Source organism: Scyliorhinus torazame, chromosome 29 (genome assembly GCF_047496885.1).
Source record: "Scyliorhinus torazame isolate Kashiwa2021f chromosome 29, sScyTor2.1, whole genome shotgun sequence".
NCBI classification, from domain to species: Eukaryota; Metazoa; Chordata; class Chondrichthyes; order Carcharhiniformes; family Scyliorhinidae; genus Scyliorhinus; species Scyliorhinus torazame.
Window position 1 is genome coordinate 8,824,984 of NC_092735.1, and position 24,967 is coordinate 8,849,950.

The 24,967-nt window shown below is 48.3% G+C and overlaps 1 long non-coding RNA gene across 2 annotated transcripts in view; it reads right to left on the minus strand.

Annotated features, from left to right (window-relative positions):
• The window catches only part of LOC140403725 (uncharacterized), a 163,805-nt gene extending 157,281 nt beyond the window's left edge, over positions 1 to 6,524 (minus strand). For both annotated transcript variants that reach the window (XR_011938403.1, XR_011938402.1), the window contains exon 1: positions 6,262 to 6,524. This is a non-coding gene — a long non-coding RNA (uncharacterized lncRNA). The remainder of the gene's footprint in view (positions 1 to 6,261) is intronic.
• Between the last annotated feature and the right edge of the window lie 18,443 nt (positions 6,525 to 24,967).

Below are 24,967 nucleotides of genomic sequence, written 5' to 3' on the forward strand. Positions count from 1 at the left end.
CACATTCATACACACACCCTCACACACACACTCACACACACCCTCACACAAACCCTCACACACACTCACACACACTCTCACACACACCCTCACACACACCCACACACACCCTCACACCCACCCTCACACATACACTCTCACACACACACACCCTCACACACACCCCCACACACACACACCCTCACACACACACCCTCACACACACCCTCACACACATACCCTCACACACACCCTCACACACACACACTCACACACACCCTCACACACATTCATACACACACCCTCACACACATTCATACACACACCCTCACACACACCCTCACACATACACTCTCACACACACCCTCACACACATTCATTCACACACCCTCACACACATTCATTCACACACACACCCTCACACACACACCCTCACACACGCCCTCACACACACACCCTCACACACACATACTCACACACACGCCCTCACACACACACCCTCACACACACACCCTCACACACACTCTCACACACCCACACACCCACCCTCACACCCACCCTCACACACACACACTCACACACACACCCTCACACACACCCTCACACATACACTCTCACACACACCCTCACACACACACTCACACACACACCCTCACACACACACACTCACGTACACCCTCACACACATTCATACACACACCCTCACAGACACACTCACACACACCCTCACACAAACCCTCACACACACTCACACACACTCTCACACACACCCTCACACACACCCACACACACCCTCACACCCACCCTCACACACACCCTCACACACACACTCACACACACCCTCACACACACCCACACACACACCCACACCCACCCTCACACACACCCTCACACACACCCTCACACACACCCTCACACACACACCCTCACACCCACCCTCACACACACCCTCACACACACCCTCACACAAACCCTCACACACACACCTTCACACACACCCTCACACACACACTCACACACACACCCTCACACACACACCCTCACACACACACTCAAACACACACCTTCACACACACCCTCACACACACACTCATACACACACCCTCACACACACACCCTCACACACACACTCACACACACACCCTCACACACACACCCTCACACACACCCTCACACACACACCCTCACGTACACCCTCACACACACCCTCACACACACCCTCACACATACACTCTCACACACACCCTCACACACACACACCCTCACACACACACCCTCACACACACCCTCACACACACCCTCACACACACACACCCTCACACACACACCCTCACACACACCCTCACACATACACCCTCACACACTCCCTCACACACACACTCACACACACACCCTCACACACATTCATACACACACCCTCACACACACCCTCACACATACACTCTCACAAACACCCTCACACACATTCATACACACACCCTCACACACACACTCACACACACACCCTCACACACACACCCTCACACACGCCCTCACACACACACCCTCACACACACCCTCACACACACATACTCACACACACGCCCTCACACACACACCCTCACACACACCCCCTCACACACACTCTCACACACACACCTCACTCACATCCCCTCACACACACACCCTCACACACACCCTCACACATACACTCTCACACACGCCCTCACACACACACCCTCACACACACATACTCACACACACACCCTCACACACACACCCTCACACACACCCTCACACACACCCTCACACACACCCTCACACATACACTCTCACACACACACTCAAACACACACCTTCACACACACCCTCACACACACACTCATACACACACCCTCACACACACACCCTCACACACACACTCACACACACACCCTCACACACACCCTCACACACACACCCTCACACACACACCCTCACACACACCCTCACACACACCCTCACACACACCCTCACACATACACTCTCACACACACACACCCTCACACACACACCCTCACACACACCCTCACACACACACACCCTCACACACACACCCTCACACACACCCTCACACACACACCCTCACACACACACACTCACACACACCCTCACACACATTCATACACACACCCTCACACACACTCACACACACACCCTCACACACATTCATACACACACCCTCACACACACCCTCACACATACACTCTCACACACACCCTCACACACATTCATACACACACCCTCACACACACACTCACACACACACCCTCACACACGCCCTCACACACACACCCTCACGCACACCCTCACACACACATACTCACACACACGCCCTCACACACACACCCTCACACACACACCCTCACACACACCTCACTCACATCCCCTCATACACACACCCTCACACACACCCTCACACATACACTCTCACACACACCCTCACACACACACCCTCACACACACACACCCTCACACACACACCCTCACACACACATACTCACACACACGCCCTCACACACACACCCTCACACTCACCCTCACACACACATACTCACACACACACCCTCACACACACACCCTCACACACACCCTCACACACACACCTCACTCACACACCCTCACACACATCCCCTCACACACACACCTCACTCACATCCCCTCACACACATCCCCTCACACACGCACCCTCACACACACCCTCACACACACACCCTCACACACACACCCTCACACACATCCCCTCACACACTCACCCTCACGCACACACCCTCACTCACATCCCCTCACACACACACCCTCACACACATCCCCTCACACACTCACCCTCACGCACACACCCTCACTCACATCCCCTCACACACACACCCTCACACACATCCCCTCACACACTCACCCTCACGCACACACCCTCACTCACATCCCCTCACACACACACCCCCACACACTCACAATCAAAATACAGTCAATCTCCCTGCGAACCGTACATCAAGGAGCACATCAGCTCCTTGGCGAAAGGACTGAATCAAGCTTTTGGACCAATTTTATACCTTTTGCTCCAAGGTAGGCAGAATGTGTCATTGCAACATTTTACTGTCCTATCAAAATCCAACTTAAGCTCCAAAAAGGCATTCAATCCTTTGAACATATGCTGGTGTCAGAAGAATATCTAACATCGAAATTTGAATGAACTCCCCTCCCTCAGTAATTTTCATTCCATCTGATTGTTGTCCATTGTTTTCAAGAACTTACTCAGTCACTTATTTCCATGATGTGGAGATGCCGGCGTTGGACTGGGGTGAGCACAGTACAAAGTCTTACAACACCAGGTTAAAGTCCAACAGGTTTGTTTCGATGTCACTAGCTTTCGGAGCGCTGCTCCTTCCTCAGGTGAATGAAGAGGTCTGTTCCAGAAACACATATATAGACAAATTCAAAGATGCCAAACAATGCTAGGAATGCGAGCATTAGCAGGTGATTAAATCTTTACAGATCCAGAGATGGGGTAACCCCAGGTTAAAGAGGTGTGAATTGTACCAAGCCAGGACAGTTGGTAGGGTTTGCAGGCTAGATGGTGGGGGATGAATGTAATGTGACATGAATCCCAGGTCCCGACTGAGGCCGCACTCATGTGTGCGGAACTTGGCTATAAGTTTCTGCTCGGCGATTCTGCGTTGTCGCGGGTCCTGAAGGCCGCCTTGGAGAACGCTTACCCGGAGATCAGAGGCTGAATGCCCTTGACTGCTGAAGTGTTCCCCGACTGGAAGGGAACATTCCTGCCTGGTGATTGTTGCGCGATGTCCGTTCATTCGTTGTCGCAGCGTCTGCATGGTCTCGCCAATGTACCACGCTTCGGGACATCCTTTCCTGCAGCGTATGAGGTAGACAACGTTGGCCGAGTGGCACGAGTATGTACCGCGTACCTGGTGGGTGGTGTTCTCACGTGTAATAGTGGTATCCATGTCGATGATCTGGCACGTCTTGCAGAGATTGCCATGGCAGGGTTGTGTGGTGTCATGGTCACTGTTCTGAAGACTGGGTAGTTTGCTGCAAACAATGGTTCGTTTGAGGTTGCGCGGTTGTTTGAAGGCATGTAGGCCTTCAAACTTGCCTTCAAACAACCGCGCAACCTCAAATGAACCATTGTTTGCAGCAAACTACCCAGTCTTCAAAACAGTGACCACGACACCACACAACCCTGCCATGGCAATCTCTGCAAGACGTGCCAGATCATCGACATGGATACCACTATTACACGTGAGAACACCACCCACCAGGTATGCGGTACATACTCGTGCCACTCGGCCAACGTTGTCTACCTCATACGCTGCAGGAAAGGATGTCCCGAAGCGTGGTACATTGGCGAGACCATGCAGACGCTGCGACAACGAATGAACGGACATCGCGCAACAATCACCAGGCAGGAATGTTCCCTTCCAGTCGGGGAACACTTCAGCAGTCAAGGGCATTCAGCCTCTGATCTCCGGGTAAGCGTTCTCCAAGGCGGCCTTCAGGACCCGCGACAACGCAGAATCGCCGAGCAGAAACTTATAGCCAAGTTCCGCACACATGAGTGCGGCCTCAACCGGGACCTGGGATTCATGTCACATTACATTCATCCCCCACCATCTGGCCTGCGAAATCCTACCAACTGTCCTGGCTTGACACAATTCACACCTCTTTAACCTGGGGTTACCCCATCTCTGGATCTGTAAAGATTTAATCACCTGCTAATGCTCGCATTCCTAGCATTGTTTGGCATCTTTGAATTTGTCTGTCTGTGGTTCTGGAACAGACCTCTTCATTCACCTGAGGAAGGAGCAGCGCTCCGAAAGCTAGTGACATCGAAACAAACCTGTTGGACTTTAACCTGGTGTTGTAAAACTTCGTACTTATTTCCAAGACAGAGGACAAGACAACAATTCAAATCTCTTTTGAGGTGCAGACCTCTACAAACTCTGTTTGGAAATTTTAAAATAATGTGAACACCTAAGACCATTTAGAGCAAGCGAATTGGCATTTTCTAAAACATGCTGATCCCTCCGCAGTTGTGTTCTGAGACATGGTTTAGTGTGGGTGATGGGGTCTCACCCACTGGCTGGGTATGGCCTCCGTTGGAGAAGGAGCTCTGAATCAGGTGTCAGTGGGGCCCAGCAAGCAGGTCTTCCCCAGACTCAAGGTTTCTGGGGTGAAGATCCCACCCCCTGAGGGACACCAGCCAGTCAGAGTCCGGCGGTTCATCATTGCCATCAGCGCCAAGGGGAGTAGCTGCCAGTAACGCATCAAGGGGGATGCCCAGGTTAGCGAGGGACCCCAGGCTATAGGTGAGCGAGGGCGGGATGAGGGTCACGGGGTGGGGGTGGGTCCCTGGGACTGGTCAGAACAAAGGGAAGGCGTGGCTCTCTGTGCCCCTCCATTGCCCAATGTCGAGTCACTCGATAAGGCACTGAGTTCCTGACAGCGAGGGAAGCCTACCCCCCTCACCCTCACTCCACTCCCCAGGAATTAGTAAACAAACACAACAGGGTTTGGCTTTCGGTGTCCCCGTGCGGTGACTGCAATGCCCTCCGCTGGGTGGATACCAGTACTGGCGGGGTGGGGGCCTCCAAGTGGGAAATCAAACATTTCCTTGAAAATGTGTTTAGCGATTTGTTTCAACCCATTCTTCTAGATTTTGTGTCGGCGAGCTCTGCCAGTGGCTTCATCAGTCAATCATGAAAAATAAACCCCGTTTGCAGATGTTGGAACCCACCACACTCTGGATTTAAACTGCTGACGCTTCCCTAGGGTGAATAGCTTCTGAAAATCTCAACCGCAAATTGTGATCAAAAGTACAATGAAGTCAGTTAAAAATTACCCAGTCTTGAATCGTGACGAGAAGGGCGACGAGATGTCGAAGCTTTTCGACGCGCACACATCAGGACAAACACAAGAATACCAAATTTCAAAGCACTTTATACTACAGGAGAAAAGGGTGCTGATTGGTCAGATTGTCCACTCAGATTGGCAGAGGCTTTGCCACGGAGAAAGCAACGGGGAAACTGTCGGCCCCCCAAGCTCCCGGGTAATTCAGAAAAGTCACAAGGCTTGGACATATTCCTTTTGTTTGCCAAGAACCAGCCCCTGCTCATGAATGTATGATACTTTGAGCAAATGCAAATGAGCCATGTTATGAGTTTGACTGATTATCTTAAACTGGTTGTTAGTGCAGCCATTAGCACACTCAAGGTTGTTCAGCAAGTGTTGCCCATATCACATACTCACCAGATTTGCGCTTCTATTTTCTGCAATATTCAAGTTGCCAGGTGACTGTTCATATTTTGGACTCTTGCACACTGTAGTGTAGATTAGTACAGATTGGTATCTGATGGTCAGCAGAGACATGGTGGGCCAAAGGGCCTGTGTCTGTGCTGTATGACTCTATGACTATAACCTTGTGTTTGCGACAACCCCAAGTAGCCGAGTCACACTCAACGCCTGCAGCTCAGGCCCGGGGAACAGGCACCTGTGTTGCCCTGTTCGTGGTGCTGGGAACTGACTGACGTCAGCAGATTTGGCCGAAAGGGTGAGATTGCAAAACAGAGCATTGAATTGGACCTCGCCCCCGCCTTAACGTCCGCTCTGAGCTCCATTAGAAAAGCTCCCCTCTGCTTAAACCTGTGCCTGGGAAATAAAAATATAATTAGAAACAGGAGAGGCTTAAAATTGCTTTTGGAGTGGGCGGCGAATTTAATTGGGAATGTAGGATTCGTTATATCTTGGATAGAACTAGCTGAAGATCAACGACCAATTAGACTGAAATCCTAATCAATTTAAACTAGGTGTTTAAAAGATTACTTTAAAAAAGGTTAAGAATTGCATTTGACCAGTTGTCTTGGGTAGTAAGTGTTTGAAATTTCTCATTAATCTCCCTCCTCCTTATCTCTGAAACCCTCCTTCAGGCAACATAGGAGATCGGTACATTGTGTGTTGAGAGCTGTGTACATCAGAGACGTGTAAATGAGAGCTGTGTAAAAGAGAGGTGTGTAAATCAGGGCTGTGTACATGAGAGCTGTATAAATGAGGGCTATGTAAATAAGAGTGGTATAAATGAGGGCAGTGTACATAAGAGCTGTGTGCATGAGAGCTGTGTAAATAAGGGCTGGGTATATGAGGACGGTGTACATGAGAGCTGTGTACACAAAAGCAATGTTCATGAGAGATGTGTAAATTAGGGCAGTGTAAATGAGGGTGGTGTACATGGGAGCTGTGTACATGAGAGCTGTGTACATGAGAGCTGTGTACATGAGGGTGGTGTAAATGAGGACTGTGTAAATTAGGGTGGTGTATTTGAGTGCTATGTACATGAGAGCTGTATAAATGAGGGTGGTTTACATGAGAGCAGTGTCCATGAGAGCTGTGTAAATGAGGGCTATGTAAATAAGAGCGGTATAAATGTACACGAGAGCAGTGTTCTTGAGAGATGTGTAAATGAGAGGAATGTAAATGAGGGCATTGTAAATGAGGGTGGTGTACATGAGAGCTGTGTACATGAGAGCTGTGTACATGAGAGCTGTGTACATGAGGGCAGTGTACATGAGAGCTGTGTACATGAGAGCTGTGTAAATGAGAGCTGTGTAAATGAGGGCTGTGTAAATGAGGGCTGTGTAAATGTGGGTGGTGTATTTGAGTGCTGTGTACATGAGAGTGGTTTATATAAGAGCTGCGTACATGAGAACTGTGTACATGAGAGCTGTGTACATGAGAGCTGTGTAAATTAGAGCTGTGTAAATGAGGACTGTGTAAATGAGGGTGGTGTATTTGAGTGCTGTGTACATGAGAGTGGTTTACATGAGAGCTGTGTACATGAGAGCTGTGTACATGAGAGCTGTGTAAATGAGAGCTGTGTAAATGAGGGCTGTGTAAATGAGAGCCGTGTAAATGAGGGCAGTGTAAATAGGGTTGTATAAATGAGGGCAGTGTAAATTAGGGTGGTGTACATAAGAGCTGTGTACATGAGAGCTGTGCAGATGAGACCTGTGGAAATGAGGGCTGTGTAAATGAGGGTGGTGTACATGAGAACTGTGCTCATGAGGACTGTGTCCACGAGAGCTGTGTAAATGACAGTGGTGTAAATGAGGGTGGTATACATGAGAGATGTGTACATGAGAGCTGTGTTCATGAGAGATGTGTACATGAGGGTGGTGTAAATGAGGGCAGTGTAAATGAGGACTGTGTAAATAAGGGTGGTGTACATGAGGGCTGTGTACATGAGAACTGTGTAAATGAGGGTGGTGTACATGAAAGCTGTGTAAATGAGGGTGGTGTACATGAGAGCTGTGTACATGAGAGCTGTGTAAATGAGGGTGGTGTACATAAGAGCTATGTATATGAGAGCTGTGCACAGGACACCTGTGTAAATGAGGGCAGTGTATACATGAGAGATGTGTACATGAGAGCTGTGTTCATGAGAGATGTGTACATGAGGGTGGTGTAAATGAGGGCAGTGTAAATGAGGACTGTGTAAATAAGGGTGGTGTACATGAGGGCTGTGTACATGAGAACTGTGTAAATGAGGGTGGTGTACATGAAAGCTGTGTAAATGAGGGTGGTGTACATGAGAGCTGTGTACATGAGAGCTGTGTAAATGAGGGTGGTGTACATGAGAGCTGTGTACATGAATGTTATGTAAAAGAGGGTGGTGTAAATGAGGGTGGTGTAAATGAGGGTGGTGTAAATGAGGATGGTGTAAATGAGGGTGGTGTACATGAGGGTTGTGTACATGAGAGCTGTGTACATGAGAGCTGTGTACATGAGAGCTGTGTACATGAGAACTATGTAAATGAGAGCTGGGTACATGAGAGCTGTGTAAATGAGGGCCGTGTAAATGAGGGCTGTGTAAATGAGAGCTGTGTGAATGTGGGCTGGGTAAATCAGTGCTGTGTATATGAAGACTGTGTACATGAGGATTGCACATGGCAACTGTGTAAATTAAAATTGTGTACATGAAAGCAGTATACATGATGACTAGGCATCTAAGGGCTCTTTACATGAAAGACATATTTCTGAGGGCTATGGACCATAGGGCTGTGTATATGAAGGCTGTGTACATGAAGGTTGTGTACTTGGCTGTGTATGTGACTGTTGTGTATATAAGAGCTCTGTATATGAGAGCTGTGCATAGAAGGACTGTATATGAAGTCTGTGTATATGAGCACTGTGTACATGAAGGCTGTGCATGTAAAGCTGCAGATAAAAGTTGTGTACATGAGCTATATATATATGAGAGCTGTGTATATGAGGGCTGTATATAAGAGGGCTGCGTATATGAGAGCTGTTTGAAGAAGGCTGTATATATGAGATCCATCCAGCAGAGGGCAGTAGAGCAGAGCTGCTGATTGGCTGTTGCGGAGGGAATTTGCATACGTGCATTGTGGTCACCGTAACTTGAAGGTGTACCTGTGCAAGAGACCCTAGCTGTTCAAGTGAAGGCAAACATCCAGCAGATTGCAGTAGAGCGGAGCTGCTGATTGGCTGTTGCGGGGGAAATCTGCATATGTGCATTGTGGTCACAGTAACTTGAAGGTGGTTTGTGGAGGAGCTGTTGTCATGTGACACATATGCCTTCTTGACTACCTTCTCCACCTGTGTTGCCCCTTTCAGTGACCTGTGGACCTGTACTCCTAGCCCTCTTTAACCCCTCTTTAACCTGGGGTTACCCCATCTCTGGATCTGTAAAGATTTTAGCACCTGCTAATGCTCGCATTCCTAGCATTGTTTGGCATCTTTGAATTTGTCTATATATGTGTTTCTGGAACAGACCTCTTCATTCACCTGAGGAAGGAGCAGCGCTCCGAAAGCTAGTGACATCGAAACAAACCTGTTGGACTTTAACCTGGTGTTGTAAGACTTCGTACTGTGCTCACCCCAGTCCAACGCCGGCATCTCCACATCAAAGAAATGTACAGCACAGGAACAGGCCCTTAGGCCCTCCAAGCCCGTGCCGACCATGCTGCCCGACTAAACTACAATCTTCTACACTTCCTGGGTCCGTATCCCTCTATTCCCATCCTATTCATGTATTTGTCAAGATGCCCCTTAAATGTCACTATCGTCCCTGTTTCCACCACCTCCTCCGGCAGCGAGTTCCAGGCACCCACTACCCTCTGCGTTAAAAACTTGCCTCGTACATCTACTCTAAACCTTGCCCCTCTCACCTTAAACCTATGCCCCCTAGTAATTGACCCCTCTACCCCGGGGAAAAGCCTCTGACTATCCACTCTGTCTATGCCACTCATAATTTTGTAGACCTCTATCAGGTCGCCCCTCAACCTCCTTCGTTCCAGTGAGAACAAACCGAGTTTATTCAACCGCTCCTCATAGCTAATGCCCTCCATACCAGGCAACATTCTGGTAAATCTCTTCTGCACCCTCTCTAAAGCCTCCACATCCTTCTGGTAGTCTGGCGACCAGAATTGAACACTATACTCCAAGTGTGGCCAAACGAAGGTTCTATACAGTTGCAACATGACTTGCCAATTCTTATACTCAATGCCCTGGCCAATGAAGGCAAGTATGCCGTATGCCTTCTTGACTACCTTCTCCACCTGTGTTGCCCCTTTCAGTGACCTGTGGACCTGTACTCCTAGATCTCTCTGACTTTCAATACTCTTGAGGTTTCTACCATTCACTGTATATTCCCTACCTGCATTAGACCTTCCAAAATGCATGACCTCACATTTGTCCGGATTAAACTCCATCTGCCATCTCTCCGCCCAAGTCTCCAAACAATCTAAATCCTGCTGTATCCTCTGACAGTCCTCATCGCTATCCGCAATTCCACCAACCTTTGTGTCGTCTGCAAACTTACTAATCAGACCAGTTACATTTTCCTCCAAATCATTTATATATACTACAAACAGCAAAGGTCCCAGCACTGATCCCTGTGGAACACCACTGGTCACAGCCCTCCAATTAGAAAAGCATATTTCCATTGCTACTTTCTGCCTTCTATGACCTAGCCAGTTCTGTATCCACCTTGCCAGCTCACCCCTGATCCCGTGTGACTTCACCTTTTGTACTAGTCTACCATGAGGGACCTTGTCAAAGGCCTTACTGAAGTCCATATAGACAACATCCACTGCCCTACCTGCATCAATCATCTTTGTGACCTCCTCGAAAAACTCTGCCAAGTTAGTGAGACACGACCTCCCCTTCACAAAACCTCCACAAATGCTGCCTCTCACTAATACGTCCATTTGCTTCCAAATGGGAGTAGATCCTGTCTCGAAGAATTCTCTCCAGTAATTTCCCTACCGCTGAAGTAAGGCTCACCGGCCTGTAGTTCCCAGGATTATCCTTGCTACCCTTCTTAAACAGAGGAACAACATTGGCTATTCTCCAATCCTCTGGGACATCACCTGAAGACAGTGAGGATTAAAAGATTTCTGTCAAGGCCTCAGCAATTTCCTCTCCAGCCTCCTTCAGTATTCTGGGGTAGATCCCATCAGGCCCTGGGGACTTATCTACATTAATATTTTTTAAGACACCCAACACCTCGTCTTTTTGGATCTCAATGTGACCCAGGCTATCTACACACCCTTCTCCAGACTCAAGTGTTTTATTTTTACCTGTATTTAAGTTGGGCAGTTTCTAAACCCTAGACACTACACTTGTATTGTCCCCCACCCTTCCACCTCCTTTAACCTAAGGGGTAGAGTGAATAACAGGTACGCTCTTTCTTTCTTTTTCTTGTTTTATCTAGAGGGGATGGCAGGGAAGGCAGTGCAATGTTCCTCCTGCAGAATGTTTGAGGTGAGGGACGCCGTCAGTGTCCTTGCTGATTTCATCTGTGGGAAGTGCACCCATCTCCAGCTCCTCAGAAACCGCGTTAGGGAACTGGAGCTGGATGAATTTCGAATCATTCGGGAGGCAGAGGTGGTTATAGATAGAAGCTTCAGGGATGTAGTAACTCCGAAGAATAAAAATAGATGGGTGATGGTGAGAGGGGCTGGGAGGAAGCAGTCAGTACAGGGATCCCCTGTGGTCGTTCCCCTTAGTAACAAGTATACCGCTTTGGATACCGTTGGGGGGGGTACAGGTCTCTGGCACAGAGTCTGTCCCTGTTGCTCAGAAGGGAAAGGGGTAGAGGAGTAGAGCATTAGTCATTGGAGACTCCATAGTTAGGGGGATAGATAGGAGATTCTGTGGGAACGAGAGAGACTTGCGGTTGGTGTGTTGCCTCCCAGGTGCCAGGGTGCGTGATGTCTCGGATCGAGTTTTCGGGATCCTTAAGGGGGAGGGGGAGCAGCCCCAAGTCGTGGTCCACATAGGTACCAAAGACATAGGTTGGAAAAGGGATAGGGATGTAAGGCAGGAATTCAGGGAGCTAGGGTGGAAACTTAGATCAAGGCAAACAGAGTTATTATCTCTGGGTTGTTACCCGTGCCACGTGATAGCGAGACGATGAATATGGAGAGAGAGGAGTTGAACACGTGGCTACAGGGATGGTGCAGGAGGGAGGGTTTCAGATTTCTGGATAATTGGGGCTCATTCTGGGGTCGGTGGGACCTCTACAAACGGGATGGTCTACACCTGGACCAGAGGGGTTCCAATATCCTGGGGGAGAAATTTGCTCAATGCTCTTCGGGAGGGTTTAAACTAGTTCAGCAGGGGATTGGGAACATGAATTGTAGCTCCAGTATACAGGAGGTTGAGAGTAGTGAGGTCATGAGTAAGGTTTCAAAGTTACAGGAGTGTACTGGCAGGCAGGAAGGTGGTTTAAAGTGTGTCTTCTTCAATGCCAAGAGCATCCGGAATAAGGTGGGTGAACTTGCGGCATGGGTTGGTACCTGGGACTTCGATGTTGTGGCCATTTCAGAGACATGGATAGAGCAGGGACAGGAATGGTTGTTGCAGGTGCCGGGGTTTAGATATTTCAGTAAGCTCAGGGAAGGTGGTAAAAGGGGGGGAGGGGTGGCATTGTTAGTCAAGGACAGTATTACGGTGGCAGAAAGGACGTTTGATGAGGACTCGTCTACTGAGGAGTATGGGCTGAGGTTAGAAACAGGAAAGGAGAGGTCACCCTGTTAGGGGTTTTCTATAGGCCTCCGAAAAATTCCAGAGATGTAAAGGAAAGGATTGCAAAGATGATTCTGGATCGGAGCGAAAGCAACAGGGTAGTTGTTATGGGGGACTTTAACTTCCCAAATATTGACTGGAAACGCTATAGTTCGAGTACTTTAGATGGGTCCGTTTTTGTCCAATGTGTGCAGGAGGGTTTCCTGACACAGTCTGTAGATAGGCCAACGAGAGGCGAGGCCATATTGGATTTGGTACTGGGTAATGAACCAGGACAGGTGTTAGATTTGGAGGTAGGTGAGCACTTTGGTGATAGTGACCACAATTGGATTACGTTTACTTTAGTGATGGAAAGGGATAGGTATATACCGCAGGGCAAGAGTTATATCTGGGGGAAAGGCAATTATGATGCGATGAAGCAAGACTTAGGATGCATCGGATGGAGAGGAAAATGTGGAGCTTGCTCAAGGAACAGCTACTGCGTGTCCTTGATAAGTATGTACCTGTCAGGCAGGGAGGAAGTGGTCGAGAGAGGGAACCGTGGTTTACTAAAGCAGTCAAAACACTTGTCAAGAGGAAGAAGGAGGCTTATGTAAAGATGAGACATGAAGGTTCAGTTAGGGCGCTCGAGAGTTACAAGTTAGCCAGGAAGGACCTAAAGAGAGAGTTAAGAAGAGCCAGGAGGGGACATAAGAAGTCTTTGGCAGGTAGGATCAAGGATAACCCTAAAGCTTTCTATAGATAGGTCAGGAATAAAAGGATGACTAGGGTAGAGTAGGGCCAGTCAAGGACAGTAGTGGGAAGTTGTGCGTGGAGTCCGAGGAGATAGGAGAGATGCTAAATGAATATTTTTCGTCAGTATTCACACAGGAAAAAGACAATGTTGTTGAGGAGAATACTGAGATTCAGGCTACTAGACTAGAAGGGCTTGAGGTTCATAAGGAGGAGGTGTTAGCAATTCTGGAAAGTGTGAAAATAGATAAGTCTCCTGGGCCGGATGGGATTTATCCTAGGATTCTCGGGCAAGCTAGGCAGGAGATTGCTGAGCATTTGGCTTTGATCTTTAAGTCATCTTTGTCTACAGGAATAGTGCCAGAAGGCTGGAGGATAACAAATGTTGTCCCCTTGTTCAATAAGGGGAGTAGAGACAACCCCGGTAACTATAGACCAGTGAGCCTTACTTCTGTTGAGGGCAAAGGTCTGGGAAAGGTTTATAAGAGATAGGATGGATAATCATCTGGAAAGGAATAATTTGATTAGAGATAGTCAACACGGTTTTGTGAAGGGTAGGTCGTGCCTCACAAACCTTATTGAATTGTTTGAGAAGGTGACCAAACAGGTGGATGAGGGTAAAGCAGTTGATGTGGTGTGTATGGATTTCAGTAAAGCGTTTGATAAGGTTCCCCATGGTAGGCTACTGCAGAAAATATGGAGGCATGGGATTCAGGATGATTTAGTAGTTTGGATCAGAAATTGGCTAGCTGGAAGAAGACAAAGGATGGTGGTTGATGGGAAATGTTCAGACTGGAGTCCAGTTACTAGTGGTGTACCACAAGGATCTGTTTTGGGGCCACTGCTGTTTGTCATTTTTATAAATGACCTGGAGGAGGGCGTAGAAGGATGGGTGAGTAAATTTGCAGATGACACTAAAGTCGGTGGAGTTGTGGACAGTGCGGAAGGATGTTACAAGTTACAGAGGGACGTAGATAAGCTGCAGCGCTGGGCTGAGAGGTAGCAAATGGAGTTTAATGCAGAAAAGTGTGAGGTGATTCATTTTGGAAGGAATAACAGGAAGACAGAGTACTGGGCTAATGGTAAGATTCTTGGCAATGTGGATGAGCAGAGAGATCTCGGTGTCCATGTACATAGATCCCTGAAAGTTGCCACCCATGTTGAGAGGGTTGTTAAGAAGGCGTACGGTGTGTTAGCTTTTATTGGTAGAGGGATTGAGTTTCGGAGCCATGAGGTCATTTTGCAGCTGTACAAAACTCTGGTGCGGCCACATTTACATAGAGTACATAGTACATAGAGTACATAGAAAATACAGCACAGAACAGGCCCTTCGGCCCACGATGTTGTGCCGAACCTTTGTCCTAGATTAATCATAGATTATCATTGCGTGCAATTCTGGCCGCCGCATTATAGCAAGGATCATGGAATTTACAGTGCAGAAGGAGGCCATTTGGCCCATCGAGCTTGCACCGGCTCTTGGAAAGAGCACCCTACCCAAGGTCAACACCTCCACCCTATCCCCATAACCCAGTAGCCCCACCCAACACTAAGGGCAATTTCGGACACTAAGGGCAATTCATCATGGCCAATCCACCTAACCTGCACATCATTGGACTGTCGGAGGAACCGGAGCACCCGGAGGAAACTCACGCACACACGGGGAGGATGTGCAGACCCCACACAGACAGTGACGCAAGCCGGAATCGAACCTGAGACCCTGGAGCTGTGAAGTAATTGTGCTATCCACAATGCTACCATGCTGCCCTGTGGAAGCATTGGAAAGGGTGCAGAGGAAATTTACCAGAATGATGCCTGGTATGGAGGGAAGATCTTATGAGGGAAGGCTGAGGGACTTGAGGCTGTTTTCGTTAGAGAGAAGAAGGTTAAGAGGTGACTTAATAGAGGCATACAAGATGATCAGAGGATTGGATAGTGTGGACAGTGAGCCTTTTTCCTCGGATGGTGATGTCCAGCACGAGGGGACATAGCTTTAAATTGAGGGGAGATAGATATAAGTCAGATGTCAGAGGTAGGTTCTTTACTCAGAGAGTAGTAAGGGTGTGGAATGCCCTGCCTGCAACAGTAGTGGACTCGCCAACACTAAGGGCATTCAAATGGTCATTGGATAGACATATGGATGATAAGGGAATAGTGTAGATGGGCTTTAGAGTGGTTTCACAGGTCGGCGCAACATCGAGGGCCGAAGGGCCTGTACTGCGCTGTAATGTTCTATGTTCTATGAGAGCTGTGTATTTAAGGGCTGAATAGAAGAAGGCTGTGAATATGAGACATGTGTATATGAGGACTGTATATATGAGAGCTGTGTTTATCAGGGCTGTACATATATATGAGCTGTGCATATGAGGACTGTATATATGAGAACTGTGTATATGATGACTGTGTATGTAAGGACTCTATATGAATGCTGTATACATGAAAGCTGTGTATATGATGGCTATGTAACTTAGGACTATGCACATGAAGGCTGTATACAGGATTCTGCTCATGAGTGCTGTGTATATGAGGGCTGTGAATATGAGTGTTGTGTATATGAGTGTTGTGTATATGAGAGCTGTGTATATGAGGGCTGTGAATATGAGTGTTGTGTATATGAGTGTTGTGTATATGAGAGCTGTGTATATGAGTTCTGTGTATATGAGAGCTGTGAATATGAGTGCTGTGTATATGAGGGCTGTGTATATGAGGGCTGTGTATATGAGGGCTGTGTATATGAGTTCTGTGAATATGAGGGCTGTGAATATGAGTGCTGTGAATATGAGTGCTGTGTATATGAGTGTTGTGTATATGAGTGTTGTGTATATGAGTGTTGTGTATATGAGGGCTGTGTATATGAGTTCTGTGTATATGAGAGCTGTGAATATGAGTGCTGTGTATATGAGGGCTGTGTATATGAGGGCTGTGTATATGAGGGCTGTGTATATGAGGGCTGTGAATATGAGGGCTGTGTATTTGAGTCCTGTGTATATGAGTTCTGTGTAAATGAGGCTGTGCATATGAGTGCTGTGTACATGGGTGCGTTGTACATGAGTGCTGTGTACATGAGTGTGGTGTGTATGAGTGTGGTGTATATAAGGGCTGGGTATATGAGTATGGTGTTGTCCCCTAAGACGTGCGTGTTAGGTGAATTGGACATTCTGAATTCTCCCTCTGTGTACCCGAACAGGCGCCGGAATGTGGCGACTAAGGGATTTTCACAGTAACTTCATTGCAGTGTTAATGTAAGCCTACTTGTGACACGAATAAAGATTATTATTATTGTGTACATTTGAGATGTCTACATGAGTGGTGTGGATATGAGGGCTTGGTATATGAGGGCTACGTACATGAGGACTGGGTGCATGAGGACTGGGTAAATGTGGGCTGGGTATATGAGGGCTGGGTACATGAGGACTGGGTACATGAGGACTGGGTACATGAGGACTGGGTAAATATGGGCTGGGTATATGAGGGCTGGGTAAATGTGGGCTGGGTATATGAGGGCTGGGTAAATGTGGGCTGGGTAAATGTGGGCTGGGTAAATGTGGGCTGGGTACATGAGGGCTGGGTAAATGTGGGCTGGGTACATGAGGGCTGGGTACATGAGGGCTGGGTACATGAGGGCTGGGTAAATGTGGGCTGGGTAAATGTGGGCTGGGTAAATGTGGGCTGGGTAAATGTGGGCTGGGTACATGAGGGCTGGGTAAATGTGGGCTGGGTACATGAGGGCTGGGTACATGAGGGCTGGGTACATGAGGGCTGGGTAAATGTGGGCTGGGTAAATGTGGGCTGGGTATATGTGGGCTGGGTATATGTGGGCTGGGTATATGAGGGCTGGGTACATGAGGACTGGGTACATGAGGACTGGGTACATGAGGACTGGGTAAATATGGGCTGGGTATATGAGGGCTGGGTAAATGTGGGCTGGGTTTTTGAGGGCTGGGTAAATGTGGGCTGGGTAAATGTGGGCTGGGTAAATGTGGGCTGGGTACATGAGGGCTGGGTAAATGTGGGCTGGGTACATGAGGGCTGGGTACATGAGGGCTGGGTACATGAGGGCTGGGTAAATGTGGGCTGGGTAAATGTGGGCTGGGTAAATGTGGGCTGGGTAAATGTGGGCTGGGTACATGAGGGCTGGGTAAATGAGGGCTGGGTATATGAGGGCTGGGTAAATGTGGGCTGGGTACATGAGGGCTGGGTACATGAGGGCTGGGTACATGAGGGCTGGGTAAATGTGGGCTAGGTAAATGTGGGCTGGGTAAATGTGGGCTGGGTACATGAGGGCTGGGTACATGAGGGCTGGGTACATGAGGGCTGGGTATATGTGGGCTGGGTATATGTGGGCTGGGTATATGTGGGCTGGGTATATGTGGGCTGGGTATATGTGGGCTGGGTATATGAGGGCTGGGTATATGTGGGCTGGGTATATGTGGGCTGGGTATATGTGGGCTGGGTATATGAGGGCTGGGTATATGTGGGCTGGGTATATGTGGGCTGGGTATATGAGGGCTGGGTATATGAGGGCTGGGTATATGTGGGCTGGGTATATGAGGGCTGGGTATATGAGGGCTGGGTATATGTGGGCTGGGTATATGAGGGCTGGGTATATGAGGGCTGGGTATATGAGGGCTGGGTATATGAGGGCTGGGTATATGTGGGCTGGGTATATGAGGGCTGGGTATATGTGGGCTGGGTATATGAGGGCTGGGTATATGAGGGCTGGGTATATGTGGGCTGGGTATATGAGGGCTGGGTATATGAGGGCTGGGTATATGAGGGCTGGGTATATGAGGGCTGGGTATATGAGGGCTGGGTATATGTGGGCTGGGTATATGAGGGCTGGGTATATGTGGGCTGGGTATATGAGGGCTGGGTATATGAGGGCTGGGTATATGTGGGCTGGGTATATGAGGGCTGGGTATATGAGGGCTGGGTATATGAGGGCTGGGTATATGAGGGCTGGGTATATGTGGGCTGGGTATATGTGGGCTGGGTATATGAGGGCTGGGTATATGAGGGCTGGGTATATGAGGGCTGGGTATATGAGGGCTGGGTATATGTGGGCTGGGTATATGTGGGCTGGGTATATGAGGGCTGGGTACATGAGGGCTGGGTATATGAGGGCTGGGTATATGAGGGCTGGGTATATGAGGGCTGGGTATATGTGGGCTGGGTATATGTGGGCTGGGTATATGAGGGCTGGGTACATGAGGGCTGGGTATATGAGGGCTGGGTATATGTGGGCTGGGTATATGAGGGCTGGGTATATGAGGGCTGGGTATATGTGGGCTGGGTATATGAGGGCTGGGTACATGAGGGCTGGGTATATGAGGGCTGGGTATATGTGGGCTGGGTATATGAGGGCTGGGTACATGAGGGCTGGGTACATGAGGGCTGGGTATATGAGGGCTGGGTACATGAGGGCTGGGTAAATGTGGGCTGGGTATATGAGGGCTGGGTATATGAGTGTTGTGTATGTGAACAAAGACCAATACAGCACAGGAACAGGCCCTTCGGCCCCTCCAAACCTGTACCGGTCATGAGACCACCCTTGGCCAAAACCCTCAGCACTTCCTTGTACCGTATCCCTCGATACCCGTCCTATCCATGTATTTGTCGAGATGCCTTTTGAACGCCGTTAATGTATCTGCTTCCACAACCTCCCCTGGCAACGCGTTCCAGACACTCACCACCCTCTGTGTAAAAAACCTGCCTCGCACATCTCCTCTAAACTTTGCCCCACGGACTTTAAACCTATGTCCCCTGGTGCCTGACCCCTCCACCCTGGGAACGAGTGCCTGCCCATCCACTCTATCCATGCCCCTCATAATCTTGTAGAGCTCGATCAGGTCACCCCTCAACCTCCGTCGTTCTAATGAAAACAGTCCGAGCCTATTCAGCCTCTCCGCAGAGCTAACACCCTCCAGACCGGGAAACATCCTGGTAAATCTCTTCTGCACCCTCTCCAAAGTCTCCACATCCTTCTGGTAGTGTGGCGACCAGAATTGTGCGCAATATTCCAAATGCAGCCTTACCAAGGTTCTACACAACTGCAGCGTGACTTGTCCAATGAAGGCAAGCATTCTGAGCGTTTATTAACAGGGGGCTTGAGTTTAAGAGCTGTGAGGTTATGCTGCAACTATACATGACCCTGGTGAGACCACATTTGGAGTATTGTGTGCAGTTCTGGTCACCTCATTATAGGAAGGATGTGGAAGCATTGGAAAGGGGGCAAAGGAGATTTTCCAGGATGCTGCCTGGTTTGGAGGGTAGGTCTTATGAGGAAAGGTTGAGGGAGCTAGGGCTTTTCTCTTTGGAGCGAAGGAGGATGAGAGGCGACTTAATAGAGGTTTATAAGATAATGAGGGGGATAGATAGAGTGGACGTTCAGAGACTATTTCCTCGGGTGGATGTAGCTGTTACAAGGGGGCATAACTATAAGGTTCGGGGTGGGAGATATAGGAGGGATGTCCGAGGTAGGTTCTTTACTCAGAGAGTGATTAGGGTATGGAATGGACTGCCTGCTGTGATAGTGGAGTCGGACACTTTAGGAACTTTCAAGCGGTTATTGGATAGGCACATGGAGCACACCAGAATGACAGGGAGTGGGATAGCTTAATTTCGGACAATGCTCGGCACAACATCGAGGGCCGAAGGGCCTGTTCTGTGCTGTACTGTTCTATGTTCTATGTTCTATTCCGTATGCTTTCTTGACTACCTTGTCCACTTGTGTTGCCACCTTCAAAGATCAGTGGACCTGCACGCCCAGATCTCTCTGACTTTCTATATTCCTGAGAGTTTTACCATTTACGGTATATTTCCCCTCTATGTTAGACCCCCCAAAATGCATCACCTCACATTTGTCTGGATTAAACTCCATTTGCCATGTCTCTGACCAAGTCTCCAACCTATCTATGTCCCGCTGTATCTTCTGACAATCCTCAACACTTATTCTACCGGGTGTGACTGCCTCCTGAAACAAAGTGTCCAGGTAATGTTCCCCCTCCCTGATGTGCTGCAGTGTGTGCAGCTCGGTCTCCAGCTCATCAATTCTGAGCCGAAGTTCCTCGAGCAGCCAACACTTGCTGCAGATGTGGTCACTGACGGTCTCAATGGGATCCACCAGTTCCATCATCATACAGCAACAGCACATCACCTGTCCAGCCATATTCAACTAGTTAATTAATTTAAATAATTTTTATTTTTATTTTTATAGAACCTCAAGGATAAACCCGAACACCAACAAAAACACAGCCCTCTCTCGCCACTCACCCGAACTCAGTCACTCACCTAAACTCAGATGCACTCTGTTCCAATCAGCACTCAGTCGCTCACCTAAACTCAGATGCACTCTATTCCAATCAGCACTTAGAAATGTTTTGGTTGAATTCTGCCCTGTTTGTGTATGTGCGCGATGGATGTAGAAATTGATATATATTATTCTTCATATTTGTGGCAGTAATGTTATTAAAAACCTTGCTGTTAAAATACACATAGGCAGCGTTTACTTGAGTGTAATTAAAGAGTCGTAAAAGATCATTTTCACCATTTACGTGTCTACAGAGAGATGGCGAATGACATATTGTTTTGATTGCTTGAGACTCCCTGGAGAGTAGAGAATTTATGATGGATTGTACTTAGTCCTAACTAAGCAGGTGATGGGGTATCTTAGTGGAATAGAGATTATGTAATTAACAGGAGGATCCAGGTCATCTGTAGTTTGCAGTTTTGCCGAATGTTGCCAGGTTGAGCAGAAGTGTCTGACAAGACAGAAGGCCTTTCAGGTTGTTTCTGAAAGGGTCAATTTCACTAAAGATCTGCACAGGTCAGCGAGTAAACCCGTTTTGTTAACTTTAGTTATAAGTGGCATTTGGACTGTATTAGGTTGCTTAATTGGAGTTAGTAGTAGGTATAGGCCGTAAGTTTAAGTTTTTCCTTTTATTTAAGGACTGTTTAACTGTTAATTGTGAAGCTATTTCTTTAACATTAATGTGATTAATTCTGTGTTTAAATTAAAGTTTGTTTGAACATAAAAGATGCCTATTGGTCAGAGTCACCAGTCCTGGGCTCAACCATCCTTTCCTCACATTGCAAATTATTTTCGGTTTCTCGTCCACTATGTCATGAGAGAGTATCTTTAAGAAATGGGTCTTTAAGAAATGGGCGTTTATTCGAGAGCTGCAGTGATGTCAGAGAGTGGGTGGAGCTGGGCTCTCTGTCTGCTTTACTTCCGTTTTTGAGCAGGCTGCTACAGGGTGAGTTTTTAGTTTTGTTTTCAGAGAGAAGAGCTGCAGTGAAAGCCGGCAGATGTGCATGGAGCGCTCTACAAGCTAAAGGGTGTTCATTTGGGTGATTTCATAACTGCTCTCATTGGAGAATTTAAACCTGAGCTCTGTGTTAAAAGGGTCTTTTGTCTTCTGGATGTTGTTTGGGAATTTATTAAGGGTTATCTATAGAGTACTGTATTCTTTGGGTATTTATTGGTGTTGATAGTTGTAAAGATGTTTACTGTGGGTTTATAAAGTGTTTACTGGTTTCATAAATAAACATTGTTTTAATTTAAAAGTACTGTAACTTTCTGTTGAATAACCCTGAAAGCCAGGCCCGTGGGCTCCCTATAACCACAATTAATTCAAAGTTAAGGGTAAGGTGAACTCCATGATACACTTTGGAGTTCTCCAAACCCTGGACCATAACAACTATCCGAACAAGAATTTAGGTCTGGTCCGGTATACTAACAGTGGGTTTGCGTGTTAGAGTCTGTGTGTGTTTGTACATGAGAGGCTGTGTGTGTTTGTGTGTGAGCGGCCGTGTGTGTGTTTGCATGTGAGAGGCTGTGTGTGTTTGCGTGTGAGAGGCTGTGTGTGTTTGTGTGTGAGAGGCCGTGTGTGTGTTTGCATGTGAGAGGCTGTGTGTGTTTGTGAGTGAGAGGCTGTGTGTGTTTGTGTGTGAGAGGCCGTGTGTGTGTTTGCGTGTGAGAGGCTGTGTGTGTAAGTGTGTGTGAGAGGCTGTGTGTGTATGTACATGAGAGGCTGTGTGTGCGTTTGTGTGTGAGACGCTGTGCGTGTGCTTGCGTGTGAGAGGCTGTGTGTGTTTGCGTGTGAGAGGCTGTGTGTGTTTGTGCCTGAGAGGCTGTGTGTGTGTTTGTGTGTGAGAGGCTGTGTGCGTTTGTGTGTGAGAGGCCGTGTGTGTTTGTCTGTGAGATGCTGGGTGTGTTTGTGTGTGAGAGGCCATGTGTGTGTTTGCATGTGAGAGGCCGAGTGTGTGTTTGCGTGTGAGAGGTTGTGTGTGTAAGTGTGTGTGAGAGGCTGTGTGTGTATGTACATGAGAGGCTGTGTGTGTATGTACATGAGAGGCCGTGTGTGCATTTGTGTGTGAGAGGCCGTGTGTGTTTGTGTGTGAGAAGCTGTGTGTGTTTGTGTGTGAGAGGCCGTGTGTGTGTTTGCGTGTGAGAGGCTGTGTGTGTGTTTGCGTGTGAGAGGCTGTGTGTGTTTGCGTGTGAGAGGCTGTGTGTGTGTTTGCGTGTGAGAGGCTGTGTGTGTGTTTGCGTGTGAGAGGCCGTGTGTGTTTGTGTGTGAGAGGCTGTGTGTGTTTGTGTGTGAGAGGCCGTGTGTGTGTTGCGTGTGAGAGGCCGTGTGTGTGTTTGCGTGTGAGAGGCTGTGTGTGTGTTTGTGTGTGAGAAGCTGTGTGTAAGTGTGTGTGAGAGGCTGTGTGTGTTTGTGCGTGCGAGGCTGTGTGTGTGTTTGTGTGTGAGAGGCTGTGTGTAAGTGTGTGTGAGAGGCTGTGTGTGTGTTTGTGTGTGAGAGGCTGTGTGTAAGTGTGTGTGAGAGGCTGTGTGTGTTTGTGCGTGCGAGGCTGTGTGTGTGTTTGTGTGTGAGAGGCTGTGTGTAAGTGTGTGTGAGAGGCTGTGTGTGTTTGTGTGTGAGAGGCTGTGTGTGTATGTACATGAGAGGCTGTGTGTGTTTGTGTGTGAGAGGCTGTGTGTGTGTTTGTGTGTGAGAGGCTGTGTGTGTTTGCGTGTGAGAGGCCGTGTGTGTTTGTGTGTGAGAGGCTGTGTGTAAGTGTGTGTGAGAGGCTGTGTGTGTTTGTGTGTGAGAGGCTGTGTGTGTATGTACATGAGAGGCTGTGTGTGTTTGTGTGTGAGAGGCTGTGTGTGTTTGTGTGTGAGAGGCTGTGTGTGTTTGTGTGTGTGAGGCTGTGTGTGTTTGTGTGTGAGAGGTAGTGTGTGTATGTACATGAGAGGCTGTGTGTGTTTGTGTGTGAGAGGCTGTGTGTGTTTGTGTGTGAGAGGCTGTGTGTGTTTGTGCCTGAGAGGCTGTGTGTGTTTGTGTGTGAGAGGCTGTGTGTGTTTGTGTGTGAGAGGCTGTGTGTGTATGTACATGAGAGGCTGTGTGTGTTTGTGTGTGAGAGGCTGTGTGTGTTTGTGTGTGAGAGGCTGTGTGTGTTTGCGTGTGAGAGGCTGTGCGTGTTTGTGTGTGAGAGGCTGTGTGTGTTTGTGTGTGAGAGGCTGTGTGTGTTTGCGTGTGAGAGGCTGTGTGTGTATGTGTGTGAGAGGCTGTGTGTGTTTGTGTGTGAGAGGCTGTGCGTGTTTGTGTGTGAGAGGCTGTGCGTGTTTGTGTGTGAGAGGCTGTGTGTGTTTGTGTGTGAGAGGCTGTGTGTGTTTGTGTGTGAGAGGCTGTGTGTAAGTGTGTGTGAGAGGCTGTGTGTGTTTGTGTGTGAGAGGCTGTGTGTGTATGTACATGAGAGGCTGTGTGTGTTTGTGTGTGAGAGGCTGTGTGTGTGTTTGTGTGTGAGAGGCTGTGTGTGTTTGCGTGTGAGAGGCCGTGTGTGTGTTTGTGTGTGAGAGGCTGTGTGTAAGTGTGTGTGAGAGGCTGTGTGTGTTTGTGTGTGAGAGGTTGTGTGTGTATGTACATGAGAGGCTGTGTGTGTTTGTGTGTGAGAGGCTGTGTGTGTGTTTGTGTGTCAGAGGCTGTGTGTGTTTGCGTGTGAGAGGCCGTGTGTGAGAGGCTGTGTGTAAGTGTGTGTGAGAGGCTGTGTGTGTTTGTGTGTGAGAGGCTGTGTGTGTATGTACATGAGAGGCTGTGTGTGTTTGTGTGTGAGAGGCTGTGTGTGTTTGTGTGTGAGAGGCTGTGTGTGTTTGTGTGTGTGAGGCTGTGTGTGTTTGTGTGTGAGAGGTAGTGTG